The sequence below is a fragment of the Protopterus annectens genome, chromosome 3.part0 (assembly GCF_019279795.1).
Source record: "Protopterus annectens isolate FY-2018-M chromosome 3.part0, PAN1.0, whole genome shotgun sequence".
In the NCBI taxonomy this organism is placed as follows: Eukaryota; Metazoa; Chordata; order Ceratodontiformes; family Protopteridae; genus Protopterus; species Protopterus annectens.
The window spans coordinates 1,684,902,987-1,684,918,235 of record NC_056731.1 but is presented as its reverse complement, the minus strand read 5'-3'; the positions used below and the strand labels follow the sequence as shown (position 1 = coordinate 1,684,918,235).

The following is a 15,249-nucleotide window of genomic DNA, read 5'->3' as shown; positions in this document are numbered from 1 at the left end:
GATGGCACACACATCCGCCTGAGCTACTACCAACTCCAGCAGATGGGGTCTCAGTTTAGCATCTCATCTGAAGGATGGCACACTCACATCCACCTGAGCTACTACCAACTCCAGCAGATGGGGTCTCAGTTTAGCATCTCATCTGAAGGATGGCACACTCACATCCACTTGAGCTACTACCAACTCCAGCAGATGAGGTCTTAGTTTAGCATCTTATCTGAAGGCTACAACACCCAGGATTGCAGTATTGTCATTATGCTGCTCTGCAGTGTCAGCAACTGAGCTACCTGTGGTGGGAATAGAACCCACAGCCTTTTGCAACAAAGGTGACTGTACTACCTGTCGTGCTACAGACAATGCTGACATCATTCTTTTTTTGCTGATGATTGCTGATTATTCAATAAAACTGGTTAGAAAAATAAAAATAGTTAAGTAATGTACAATCATGTACCCTTGGCAGAATGGCATATTTGTCAAATGAGATCACTGACCTGAGAGTCTAGACATGCAGCAGCAAAGCCATCTGCAGTGTGTGTGCTTGTGTGTGTGTGTGTGTGTGTGTGTGTGTGTGTGTGTGTGTGTGTGTGTGTGCGAGCATGCCTGTGTGTGCATGTGTGTGTGTGCGTGTGTGTGTGTGTGTGTGTGTGTGTGTGTGTGTGTGTGTGTGTGTGTGTGTGTGTGTGTGTGTGTGTGCGCCTGCGTGTGTGTGTGTGTGTGTGTGTGTGTGTGTGTGTGCGCGCAATGTCTCATGAGCAGTTTCTGAGCATTACTTGAAAACTTTTGTTGAACACAGTTTCTGAATGAAGTGCATTCACTCAGTTGTCTATAAGACATAATGTGTTTTGTCATTGAGCTCAGTTACCTGATGGCTGACACCATCCAAAGTTGTACCTAGGTTGTTTAGTGCCTTGGGTGATGTCCCTATTTGAAGGTTCAAGCAGAGGAAAAAAGAAAAAGGAAAGAGTCCTCAGTTCATGGAGCCCAAAACGTTTGCAAGAAGATTTGTAACAGTGTAGCGAGGAGGTTTTTGCTACCATTCATTAAAGACACTGCCTGTCATTTAATTGTGATCATGACCATACCTGCTTAAAATTGTCTTTATTGCTGCAGGAAGGTTCTACTGCATGTATTCTTACAGGTAATTGATTATTGTCTTGACTAAAGCACCAAACATGTCCTGTAACAGTTTGCTCTAACGGTACCTTCCTTTCTTATCCAATGTTTGCTGTGATTGTACACCTTCGCAGTCTGCATCTCAGGTTCTATGAGCAGATAAGCCCATGTGAACGGGGTACTTATGAAGTCATATATTTGTAACCCCCAGTAAAAAAAGATAAACCAACTTGGCAATAAAAAGAATAATGCACAAGCCAACTGTCTTTTATTCCTGAGTAAAGCCTTTTAACAAGCGACCCGTATCTTCATTGCTGCACATTTGATTACAAGTAGATCTCTACCTTCATTATTATCTGTTTCTAGGATGTGTTCATTTGATTACAAGTAGATCTCTGCCTTCATTATTATCTGTTTCTAGGATGTGTTCATTTGATTACAAGTAGATCTCTGCCTTCATTATTATCTGTTTCTAGGATGTGTTCATTTGATTACAAGTAGATCTCTGTCTTCATTATTATCTGTTTCTAGGATGTGTTCATTTGATTACAAGTAGATCTCTATCTTCATTATTATCTGTTTCTAGGATGTGTTCATTTGATTACAAGTAGATCTCTGTCTTCATTATTATCTGTTTCTAGGATGTGTTCATTTGACTACAAGTAGATCTCTATCGTCATTATTATCTGTTTCTAGGATATGTTCATTTGATTACAAGTAGATCTCTGTCTTCATTATTATCTGTTTCTAGGATGTGTTCATTTGATTACAAGTAGATCTCTATCTTCATTATTATCTGTTTCTAGGATGTGTTCATTTGATTACAAGTAGATCTCTGCCTTCATTATTATCTGTTTCTAGGATGTGTTCATTTGATTACAAGTAGATCTCTACCTTCATTATTATCTGTTTTTAGGATGTGTTCATTTGATTACAAGTAGATCTCTACCTTCATTATTATCTGTTTCTAGGATGTGTTCATTTGATTACAAGTAGATCTCTGTCTTAATTATTATCTGTTTCTAGGATGGGTTCATTTGATTGCAAGTAGGTCTCTACCTTCATTATTATCTGTTTCTAGGATGTGTTCATTTGATTACAAGTAGATCTCTGTCTTCATTATTATCTGTTTCTAGGATGTGTTCATTTGATTACAAGTAGATCTCTATCGTCATTATTATCTGTTTCTAGGATGTGTTCATTTGATTACAAGTAGATCTCTGTCTTCATTATTATCTGTTTCTAGGATGTGTTCATTTGATTACAAGTAGATCTCTATCTTCATTATTATCTGTTTCTAGGATGTGTTCATTTGATTACAAGTAGATCTCTGCCTTCATTATTATCTGTTTCTAGGATGTGTTCATTTGATTACAAGTAGATCTCTACCTTCATTATTATCTGTTTTTAGGATGGGTTCATTTGATTACAAGTAGATCTCTACCTTCATTATTATCTGTTTCTAGGATGTGTTCATTTGATTACAAGTAGATCTCTGTCTTAATTATTATCTGTTTCTAGGATGGGTTCATTTGATTACAAGTAGATCTCTACCTTCATTATTATCTGTTTCTAGGATGTGTTCATTTGATTACAAGTAGATCTCTGTCTTCATTATTATCTGTTTCTAGGATGTGTTCATTTGATTACAAGTAGATCTCTATCGTCATTATTATCTGTTTCTAGGATGGGTTCATTTGATTACAAGTAGATCTCTGCCTTCATTATTATCTGTTTCTAGGATGTGTTCATTTGATTACAAGTAGATCTCTGCCTTCATTATTATCTGTTTCTAGGATGTGTTAATTTGATTACAAGTAGATCTCTGTCTTCATTATTATCTGTTTCTAGGATGGGTTCATTTGATTACAAGTAGATCTCTGCCTTCATTATTATCTGTTTCTAGGATGTGTTCTTCTTATTTACTTTAGAATCTGGTCAGTAATGACTGAGTAAGCTTAAATTAATAAAACAATTCAAAAGTTAAGGATATATCAGGCTATATAGTTAAGAACTCTATAATAGCATGGTCTGATATGGCTATATGAAATGCTGCTCATAAAATGCTCCTTTTATTTTAGACAGTCAAAGAGTTAAAACATAAATGCAAAATTTAAACTCTGAAATATATATGAATATAAATTGAATAAGTGATAAAGGATAGAAGTGGAAGGTGAAGTATAGATATATCTGTACATTGTATACATTCACAGCATGTACAAAATATGGCCATGTATGCCTGCTGTTCTGTCCACCTTTAGAATCATTAAAATTAATGGATTTATGATTAACTGCTATATAGATTTTCTACTATTTTTATATAGGCAGACAGTTTTGTTTCAGATGAAGTTCAAATCCAAGAAGTATGCACATTTAACACAAATGTCTAAGTTGGAGCAATAAATATTTATTTCCTGGTCACAGATTCGGCAGTCTGCAGGACCCCAACTTTGCTTCTACAAGATCAACTTGACAGCAGCAGCTTCAAGGTCAGGATGGCAGTTCCTTAACTTTACTGACAGTGGTGCATACAGCTGGGAGTCTGTCTCTTGATGGATGACACATTTTACTCAGTGTAGTCTCAGTTTTACCTGAGGAGCATACCACACCTTTGAAAAACATTTTGTATTAAGTAGTGACCTGCAACAAACTGCAGAAAGTACAGTTGTGAGTATCTTTACAGTTATATTATTTGTGGTGATAGCACCACTTAACCACACCACACGATGATGCAACATTTATCATAAGGCAGGGTACTTATTGTGATACAGTCTGCTTTGAAATAAATTACATAGTTTACATTCATTTCTTGAGAATAATGAAATATAACAACAAAAGATAAGGACAAAGCTGCATTACTTAATGTTTGGACATACTGAGTAGCTAAAAACACCACATTCTTATTCTGGACATGGGGGGCAGTGTCTTGTGTTGCTAAATGTCTATGGTTCCATGCAGTTTACTTACACCACTCAAAATAAGACATTTTACAAGACTCAAAATAAGACATTTCCCATAGCTAGACCTAGTATTTCCTTAATGTCTTATCTTTTTTATGTATCTCCTTGTTAACAAGAGTTGGCTTTTTGCTGTGTTTGAAAGTTACATGTGCATGGCTTTTTTCTGTAAACAAAGAACACCTGCATATGAGGTATAGCCAGAAAATACACTATTCACCTATTCATTTTGCAAACTATATTACAGGGATATTAAAAAACTGAGAAAAATACAGGATTAACTATAAATATGACAAAATTGTACTGGACAATGCCACCAAATTCAACTTGGAAGAAGACAAACTTCACCATGAGATATATGTTTCAGGTTTAAGGATCTACAGGTTTAAGGGCCTGAAAAGACATAGATTCATTTTATAATTATTCAGAACTGTTGATTGCATAATATTCATGTTTTATTTTATAGCTAGGTCTTGTCATGGCTACTTCATACTCCATTAAATTTCTCATTGCTGGTTCTCAGAATCATGAGGACAGAACAAGAACACCTCTCATTTTGAACATTTAAGGATCTATATCAAAAAGCCACCTAGTTATTTTAGTTTTCATATCATCACATAAATGAATATCACAGTGATTTTAGTAAACCGAGTTGCCTTGGTTTCTCTTCATATCCTTCCCATATTAAAATATTGGGCGTAATTGTAAATCTCAGAACATGGGTAGGTTTGTGTAACTACTAGACAAGCTGTTAGTGCAGAAGGACATTATAATTTCCTACACCTTTGTTTCTGTGTGCTGTATGAACAGACTGCACATTCAGTTGGCATACCTAGTTAACAAATGGGTATTATTATTATTATTATTATTTTTCCATGTCTGTTTCCAGCCTGGTGGACATGGGCACCCTGAGGCAATGTAGTAATTACCTCATGCACACTGACAGCCACTTAAGTCTCCAACAGATAAATACAGTATGTAAGAAATGTACTTACACATTATCTCTGGAGGCCAGAGTCTCACATGCAGACTCAAAATGCAAAAAACAGGTTGTCAATGACTCACATACATCACTCACTACACCCACTAAGGACAATACACATACATACACCTACATATGCAGAGATGCTGACATGTGACCTACACAAGCCTTAAAGGCCTCTCAGGTGCAGTTCTCAGAAGCTCCACATGCACACAAACAAGACACTTACCATTACAACACATAAAGCCACAACTTATTGTGTTTCAACTACCAAGCCCATAAGGTGAAACATTTCACAGCTTAACATTTTAATCATAGGTGACTCCATTGTGAGACACACCAATGTCCCCCTTACAAGGCTGAATAAAGAGAAGGTTACAGTTAGTGGTGTCAGGGGCCATAATCCAGCAGATCATGCAAGAACTCATGTCACTTACCCCAAAATACCAGTATAACTCAGTCATAGTCCATGTGGACGTAATGACCTGAGACATACCTCCCTGGACTACATGAAAACAGACGTGATTGAACTCTCAGAATATGTGTCACAGGCCGGTATGAGCCCAACATTGAGCAGCATTCAACTGTCTCCAAGGGTGTTGCCACAATACAGATAGAAAATGACTGACTTTAACAAATTATTTACCTACGGGTGTCATTCCAAAGGGTTCCAATATTTGCCAGCCTGGGAGGAAATGGTTGATAGATCATGGTGCTTTGCCAGGGATGGTCTCCACCTGTCACCTCTAGGCTTTTGGATATTGACAGAAACATTATCCACCCATCTACTGCTTTTTTTAGGCATTGTCAAACAGGCAAATCTTACAACATAACAAAAGCTACTCAAGAAAAGCTAAAGGTGTTATTGCTCAACACTAGGTGTCTCAACAAGAAACTGCACTCCCTAAGAGCTCTCCTCATTGAAAATGCTGACATCTGTGCAGTCAATGAAACAAAGTTTAAAGCCACGGAAAGCACTCCAGCAGTGCATAGCTGTAACACCTATCATACATTCTGTTCACCTACTGAATGTGAAAGGCAGAGGTGCATCTATCTACAGAAAGGTAATCTCACCTTGACTGGTCAAACAACATGACAAACTTGAACTACTCTACATCCAGCTAACTAAGGGAAAATCCATTACCATATTCTTGCTAACCACAGGTCCCCCTCCATAAACCAGGAATCCACACATCATACGTAGAGTTACTTGAATCACTCACCATACAGCCCAGTATCATAATCATGGGTGATTTTCACTACCCCTCCATTAATTGGGAGGCATACACAGCCACTAACTTACAAGCTCAAAGAATTCTTGACTTTGTAGATTCAAATGCCCTGTGTCAGCTTGTCTGCACTCCCACCAGGGGAACAAATATCCTAGATATGGCACTCACAAGTGTGGGAGAGTGCTGCATCTGCCCATGTGTGATGTCCTCACTGGTAAGGTCAGATCACAAAGCAGTCTCCCTGGAAATTAAGATAAAACTAGATACTGCACCAAACCCCAAGAACTGTATGAATTTTTCTAAGGCAAACTTCCTCTTATTAAGTGACGTCATAGCTAGATTCCAGGCTCCCCCAAATCCAGAAAAAAGAAGCTTATGCAGAGGAGTACATGAAAGCCCTGTATGACCACATAAACAACTGCATAGAAATGGCAATACCAAACAGAAATAAGCCCAGGTCCAACTGCAAAAACAGATACTCTGATGGACTCCTGGTCTTAATAGATTGTACAACAAAAGAAAAAAAAATTCTGTTGAGAAGTAAGAGAGAATGTGCACAACAGATCAATAAGTCCATTAGTATAAACAAGTGAATCAGGGAAATAGTTAAGTCTCAGAATGCAGACTTTGAAGTAAAAATTGCCTCCAAAGCTAAAGATAACCATAAGGCATTTTTAGTTATGTCTGCAATCTTAAGGGCAGCACCCAACAATGTGCAGAATTAGTTTCAGATAGCATCTTCTATACTCAACAAGAAGATACGGCAAATCTACTGGCTGATAAATTCAGCTCAGACTTCACGTCCCCATCACCCCCAGATCTCCTTAAGAAATGCCCTCCAGCATTCCTCTGTCAATTATCACCAAGGAACAGGTAGCCACAGTGGTTGCTAAAACTAAAAACACAGCATCAGTGGGGCCTGACAATATACCAGGTTGCCTAGTAAACAGCTTAAATCAGGACCTATCAGGCCCAATAAGATCTCTATTTAACCACAGCCTCCAGACTAACTTTATTCTGGTAGAGCGGACAACAACTATGGTTACCCTCTACATAAAGGAAGATGGTTAACAGACCTGGGAAACTACCAAGCCATATGTTCAACTAGCCTTGTTTGTAGAGCCATGGAAAGAATAATCATGGACCTGATAAACAAAGACACAGGAAACCTCCAGACACTGTCCCTGATCTTATTCAGCTTCATCAAGGGCAGGTTATGCCTACTAAATCTGGTAGACTTCTTTAAGAAAGTCGCTAAGGCCATGGATGAGGGTAAACCAGTGCATACTGCCTACCTTGACCTGCCCAAGGCATTTGACACAATTCCCCACTTAGATATTATAAGTAAACTCACAAAACTGGGCATAAGTCCCTATGCCACCAGATGAGTTGCGAATAGGCTCAAGTACAGGACACATGTGGTTAAAGTGGATGATTCAAGTTCCAGCAAGAGATCAGTTACTACTACTGAAGTGCCAATGGGCTCAGTGCTGGGACCAGTCCTGTTTGGGATATAGTCCCCTGAAACCAAAACCAATGTGGAAGGCCTCTAAATGACAAAGTTTGCAGATGACTGCAAGCTGTGTGCAATTATTGAATTACCCAGTGATGTAGATATTTTTCAGGAGGGTCTAAATCAGGCAAGTGATTGGTGGTGGTAAAGAAATTTATTATTGTACCATTTGGGAATGAAACAGCCCTGCTAACATAACCCTAGGAGGAGACTCAGAATTAAAGGGATCTAGGTACACTGGTAGATATAAAGTAGCTTGAACTTTGACCATCACATGTCCACATGGGTGAGGAAGTCATTCTATGTGGCACCACTTATAAGTAAAGGTATGGCATCCAGATCCATGGAGATTAAAGTCCCACTGTACACAGCCCTCATTAGACCAATAATTGAGTTCAATGTGCCATTTAGAATGTACTTGACCAGGCACTTACAGCAGCTGGACTGACCTCAGATGCTGCTCACTAAGAAAATACAGAGTGTTAACAACATGCCCTGTGCAGAAAGCCCTTTCCCTTTACTCTGTCTTCTATTGACTATTAAGTGGAGACCTATGCCGGACCTACAAGGCACTCACAACTCCAGCCTTGATGGAACTGCTACATATCTGCAAAGCAAACAGTATGAGGCTCACCTGTTCTAGGGATCTAAACTTAGTGAATCAAACAGAACATGCTGGAGAGGCAGCTATATGTCCTAAGATTGCATATTCTTAGAAATAGGCTTCCTAGTTATGTTAAGCAGAGTCCTTCCTTGGCCCTCTTCTAGACCAATCTTGGTTGGTGGATGGGGAATTCACACCTTTTGTAGAAAAACTGTAAAATATGTAAAATATTCAAGGCATAGGCACAAATCCATGCCAATCTCCTGCCCCTAGGGGACATATACTGGGTAAAATCAGATTATATCAACTAGGTTTGTTAAGGCTCTTGAGCCATTAGCCTAGAAATTACCTATGAAACATCTTTCATATTAAGTTTGATGTTATTTGTTGTGGTCAAATGAAACAGGCTAGTTACAGAAAATCAGACTATAAATATGTTTGTCTTTTCACTAGACAAATTTCATATTTAGATTTAAAAAAATCACTGGTATTATTTCAGTAGATACTAAAACCACAGTGGTATCAGGGCTTGTTATCTATTTTAAACTGCCAGACATGGAATGGTTGGAGGAAAAAAAATAAAACAAAAAATTGCAGCAGAAATGAAAAGCAAAGGACCAATAATGCATATTCGATAGCATTTGCAAATGTTTATAATTACTTTCTACAAAATACAAAAAACACAACCACAAAGGCAAATCTTAACCAGATAATAGGAACAGTAAACATGCAATTCATAAAAATAACTTTTACAAATATACATGTGTGTACAGTTTCTTTGAGGATTTCTAAGATTTTCCTTTATGTTAACAATATGTGTCCTAAAGACCTCATAATGCACGTAACAGTAATAAAGAAAACCTTCACTATATCAAACAATGCAAAAGTCCATGAATACATCACTGTTGTAATAATTATACAGAAGGGCCATCAGAGTGTAGCCGGGATTTATGGAATTGCACACTGACTATACACCAATTTCCAAAATGTAGCTCACTCCAAAGTGTCATGCCCATACCTACAAACAGTTTGTTGGTGTGCATGTCTGGGTGGTACACCTTTTGAGTATATATATAAAAAAAAAACATTCAACAAAATGTATGACTTAATAAGACTGAATAATGCAAAATGATGAGAAATATATTGTCAATTTTTAAATGTAAGGTCACAAATATCTCATTGAAGAAAATTATATAAATATTTTTTTAAAGTTGTATGCCCTGGGAAATATATCAGTGGTTTTACATTTAAATCCTGATACAACTAATTGAAAAATAACAAATTATTTTAAAGCAGGTATGCTATGGTGTGCATGCCATTTGCCTGGGAACAACCTTGATGACCATAGTAAAAATGACATTTCTTCCATATTCCAAGATCATTGCTGTCTGTGGGTGAATTTTCAAATGATGTGAAGAAAGAGGCTCCTGCTTCTTCTCTCGTGTTACAGTCTGTGACAGAACATGACTGGATATGGTTCAGGGCAAAATTAAGATGTAGTCTGAAAAGAAAAGAACATTCTAATTTACTACTGGATTACAATGCTCTAACACCAGTTTTAAGTTCTTTAAAAATATCACATTACTTAAAAGATAAATAGTATTATACCTCACTTTAAATTATGTCATTCATGAAGAGAATTCATCATATTTAATTTTATGGTGATAGTAAGGCAATATAAACAGTAAAATTAGTGAACTGGTGAGGTAATTTTAGTTTGTGCACATACTGCAGAAATGTAGGCAATTAAATCTGAAACAAGTGCAGAATATATGAATTTTAGCAGGAGGTTGAACAGTTTTGGAAAACATGCAACATGTTAAGTTTTTAAAAAGTAACTATAAGTATTCTAGAAATGTTTTACTAATTAATGAGGAGCCAGACATTTATAAAAAAAATTAATACTATATTTGATTTTAGGAGGAAGTACATGTTGTAATATGATAGTCAAAGGGTTTAAAGGCAAAAAGTATTGTAAAATGTATGTGGCCATTTCTAACTTCAGCAGTACAAAGCAAAAACAATAATCCTGGTGCAGAATGCATGCAAACTAAAATCAAATTAAACCAAAGTCAACACACCAACAACCAGAATGTCGAGAATGAAGCTTTTAATGTTATGTTCATAATATTAAAAGTTTTTCCTGTCTTCATTCCAGTTGTTGGTATGTTGATTTTGATTTAACTTCAGCAATACTATTAATCTACTGAAATATGATGATATAAAGAGCTTAGATATGTTGCTGATGGGAAAGTGATGGGATGGAGGGGTGTAAACGAAGATGCAGCTGATATAAATGTGAGTGGAACAGAGACGTCAAGACAAGATTATATCTGAGTTATATTAATGAAATGGTAAATAAGGGCAATTAAACTGGAAGTTAGATTTCCACACCCAAAATACTTATTAACACCCCATTATTACTAAGTTTTCACATGTTCTGTAGATCATACATGAAGACTAAAAAAGAATAACACTTGAGTTTTACAAAAAGACATTGATTATAAGCAGATGGGAGTGAAGGAGAAAGTTGTGAGTGAATAATGAATAGAATGTTGACGGCAGTGGACGTAGAATATAGGCAGGGAGTAGCACTGTGTGTGTTACTGGAACAGTAATAAGGCAGAGGTACACGTGGATAGGGGATATGAAGGGGGGGTTACTGTGGAAGGGGGTGAGGCCCATCCATGTATAACCTGCTCAGTAAGGGAGAATAAAACCACCTCATGCTAAAATAAACAAGGATCTAGAGAAATACTAGGATCTAGCTCATAATGTGAGTGTTTACAGAAAAGTCACATCGGAGCAAAGGGGTACATCAAGCTGCTGGGTTTAAAAATGGAGGGGGGAGCAGTTTAGCTTATGGGCTGATGATCATCAGTGAGGATAAAAAAACGTAAAAAAGTAAATATAACTCTGTCATTTGATGTATTCCTTTACATTTGATGTATTCCTTTATATTATATTTATTTGTAGAGTAATGTATTACATGGCACTTAGTTCTCAGGGGCCATATATGCCTCAAAGTACTAACCACTCATAAAATTAGAAAAAATATCTAAAGATCATATCATCTTAAAAGTATATACTCAGCAGATCCTGATTGTCAAAAGATCATTTTGGTCATCTTTTTCCATCATTTTTCCATCATTGTTTTAAAACATCAGGACCATTACCAAATGTGTTCACAGGACTATAAAGTCACATTCTATTCCCTGGTAGAGCCTTTAAAGTCTAGCAATGGTAGCTGCATAGCTGTATAACATATGGAAAAGGGAAGGAGAATGTGTGATGATAATGCATGTAATGTCGTTTGTTGCATTTCTCTTCATTTCGCTAATACGCAAGATACCATCTGCATATCTGTTTACCGCAGAGTGTAACTTTTAGCAGTTTGCAGTGAGAAGTAGACAACATATTTTAGTACATTCATTGTGTTAACCAGGTTAAATCTACCAACCATAAGTGATTGTTTCTTTGGTGATCTTGCAATGTTGTTTAAGTGACTTGCTCAGTCAAACGGCAAGCAAGTATAGACTGAAGGACTGCAAGATGAAACTTATTAGAGTTTTTTATTATTAATTCCCTGGGCTGTACTGTCAATTCACAATACACATGCATGTAAACAGCAATAAAAATAAATAGCTTTGTCTGGTAATCATGTCAGTACTTTAAACAGAATCTTTACATTAGCTTTATTGTGTTTTTGGCAGGAAATGTCAAAGGGCTGATAACATGAAAAAATACTACATATTGCGTGTGGGCTCTTTTTTGCTGATACAATACATTTTAATTCATCAACCGACATTTTATACCATACAATGTATAAATGAGTAGAAGGTAATGCACCAAGTAGAAGACCAATGCTGAATAAAACATTAGGTCATATCTTTGTTCTTGATAAATATAAAACACAATTCCATATAAACCAGGTTCAAACAATACTCACTCCTTTTGTTGGACCATGTGGAGTACTGAATCTGTGGTGTAGATTTTAGTGTGGATGGACTGACAGCATTGAAGAGGTAATATAATCAGCACTTGGGCTGGGCATCCTTTCAGACAGTGACATTGATAGAAATTGTTTGCAAGGACAAGCTTCACCATGCAAATGGATCAGAAGTGTTTGCATTGTTACAGGTCAGTATCCTCACCCTACTATGTCACATGCATACTGTTGCACCAGAAGGTTGGCTTGTTTCTAAACTTTGCATTATATATCTGGCAAATGGGAACCTAAACTTGTATGCAGTAAGTGACATTAGAGTATATACTTTGGGCAAATACTCTGCTACTTGTTATGGAGTTATTGAGGGGTGGTGAGTGTTGGCAGGAGTGAGGAAGAAGGTACTGGCCTTGGAAAAGTTTCTAAAGATGGTTCTGTTGACCTCTGCTCAGACCAGGGTGAATATTACAGTGCAGTGACCTGATTTAATCAATGATGGCTTTACAATGTGGATGGGTGCAAACAGAGGCCACGTTGCTAAGGAGAAGATTAAAAATGGAGATGTTTGTAGGGGGGGGTATTGGTTAATCAAAGGAGGCTTCATTGATAAAGTCAAGCAAGTGTTCTACACATTTTTTTGAGGTGTATGTGTGCCAATTAATGGATGAGTAGCGAAAGTCTCCTAGAATGATGGCGTTCAGATCAGAAGAAAGGGAGTTTATAAAATATGCTTTGTGATTTACTGATGTCATGGGTGAAGTTATGTAACTGGTCAGGATGTGATATGAGGTCTTGTCTTCAGATATTGGGATGCAAAAGAATTCAAGCTCATTGCACATTGGTTAGACCTGAGCTAATGGCATTTCAGCTAAACACAGACACTCCATCAACATAACTGTTGTTATCCACACCTCTGGGCTTAAATGAATGGTAGAGATTAAAAAAGGAAAAGGAGCAGTGCTGTCATTACACCCGAACCAGGTTGCAGTATTAGAAAGGCCTCAAAGAAGGGTATTTTCTTGTTTAGGCTCCTAATGTTGAGCTGTGCTACACTGACATTTGGCAGATTCAAATTTGGATTTACTAGATTAATAGTGTGGGTAGACTGACACTATTTAGAAAATGCACCGTGGTGACAAAGATTATCTTAGTATGCAAATGCCCTAAGGAGATAAGTGCGGCCCATCCTTGGTGAAACAGCTGGAACTCTCTTCTGTCTCTCTCTAGGTTGACACCATTTGGAAACTCTCAAAATGATGCTAGTAGCTAAGCCAATTATTAAAGTCAATCCTCTTTTGCTGATATTATGACATCATTCTCATGGGACTACTTTCAACTAGTTTCTTTCCAGCCTTTGTGAGATACCTGGACAGCTTTAGCATGTGCTTCTTCATATTATCTAAGGGGATGCATTGCAAGTCATTCACACTCACATGACCAATGACCATATCCTATTAATACATGGATGAAAGGATTTGGACAGCCTACTGATATGTCAAACTGTAGCACCTGAGAGGCAACTGACTGTTAGCCTGTCTTTGTTCACAGCTGTGAGTGGTACATTGGTGAACCACAGTAGGGAGTTTTTTTTCTAGGTGTTTTTGACCCCTCTGCTTGCTGACCATTGCTTTACCGATCCACCATGCAGATAGTCAGGAACAGCATCCATCTGACAAGGCTGCCATTCAGGCAGACTCAGAAGTTTGCTGTTGATATTGGCATCCCAGAAATGAGAGCTATTTTTTGTAAGAAGGCCCTGACCCTCCCCTTGGGAGATAACTTGAGCTCCTATGTCAGCACAGGGACTGGCTATGCCCCTCTGTCTGTTTGCACACCCATCTTGATGTGGTTGATAAGTACAATCATCACCAGCTTGGTGACCATGCTTATGATTTTCCTGTAATAGTTTCCACCTACTTCAATCTATCTCTGCTCTCCTGCAGTGGTCTGGTTGGGAATGATGGCATGATCTAGCCAGCGCCCACTCCCCTTCACCTCTGCCATCCTTGCCTCCCTGTCAAAAACCCAAGCTGATAAATGAACTGAGTTATGAACAAAGAAAAAAAGGATAGCAGAAGCGCTCAGTTAAATTCTCTTCACTTTATTTTCAACGACAGCAAAGCTTTCAGGTTTCCCCTTCTTCAGTGCTAACATAACAAATCAATTATCCATTCAAATAAATAGTAGCAGCAGTAAAACATGTGACACAGCCCATCCAATGTAAAATAATCTAAAAGCAATAATTAGTTAAAACACAATTAACACAATACAAGTATTTCAATTATTTAGTTAATGCAACGTTTGTTGCTTTCTACATAGAACTGGTTTAATACTTATCGCATTATTAATGCCAGGATATATGTCTGCTTGCAGACTTGTAATCCAAGCATATTCTATATTTTCAAGCATGTTATTAACATCACCCCTTCTTATACTCTTATATACTAACTTAATCACCCTAAATTTAAAAATATGGTCACTACATTTCTCATTTACATGCTTAGCCAGTGCATTAGTGGGTATATTTCTTCCGATATCAGATCTATGCTCAATTATACGATCTTTCAACCTTCTAGTACTTTTTCACAAAAAGCCGTGTGCCAAAAATGTTCCTGTTTTTATGTGGGGAAAAAGTACTAGAAAGTTGAAAGATTGTATAATTGAGCATAGATCTGATATCAGAAGAAATATGCCCACTAATGCACTGGCTAAGCATGTAAATGAGAAAGGTAGTGACCATATTTTTAAGTTTAGGGTGATTAAGTTAGTATATAAGAGTATAAACATGCTTGAAAATATAGAATATGCTTGGGTTACAAGTCTGCAAGCAGACATATATCCTGGCATTAATAATGCGATAAGTAGTAAACCAGTTCTATGTAGAAAGCAACAAAAGTTGCAT

At 37.3% G+C, this 15,249-nt stretch overlaps 1 protein-coding gene across 2 annotated transcripts in view; it reads right to left on the bottom strand.

Moving 5' to 3' along the window:
* Positions 1 to 9,031: 9,031 nt before the first annotated feature.
* RALYL (RALY RNA binding protein like) overlaps positions 9,032 to 15,249 on the bottom strand; it is a 1,351,009-nt gene continuing 1,344,791 nt past the window's right edge. For both annotated transcript variants that reach the window (XM_044065722.1, XM_044065723.1), the window contains exon 8: positions 9,032 to 9,902. The gene's annotated coding sequence lies outside the window, so the exon portion shown is untranslated. The remainder of the gene's footprint in view (positions 9,903 to 15,249) is intronic.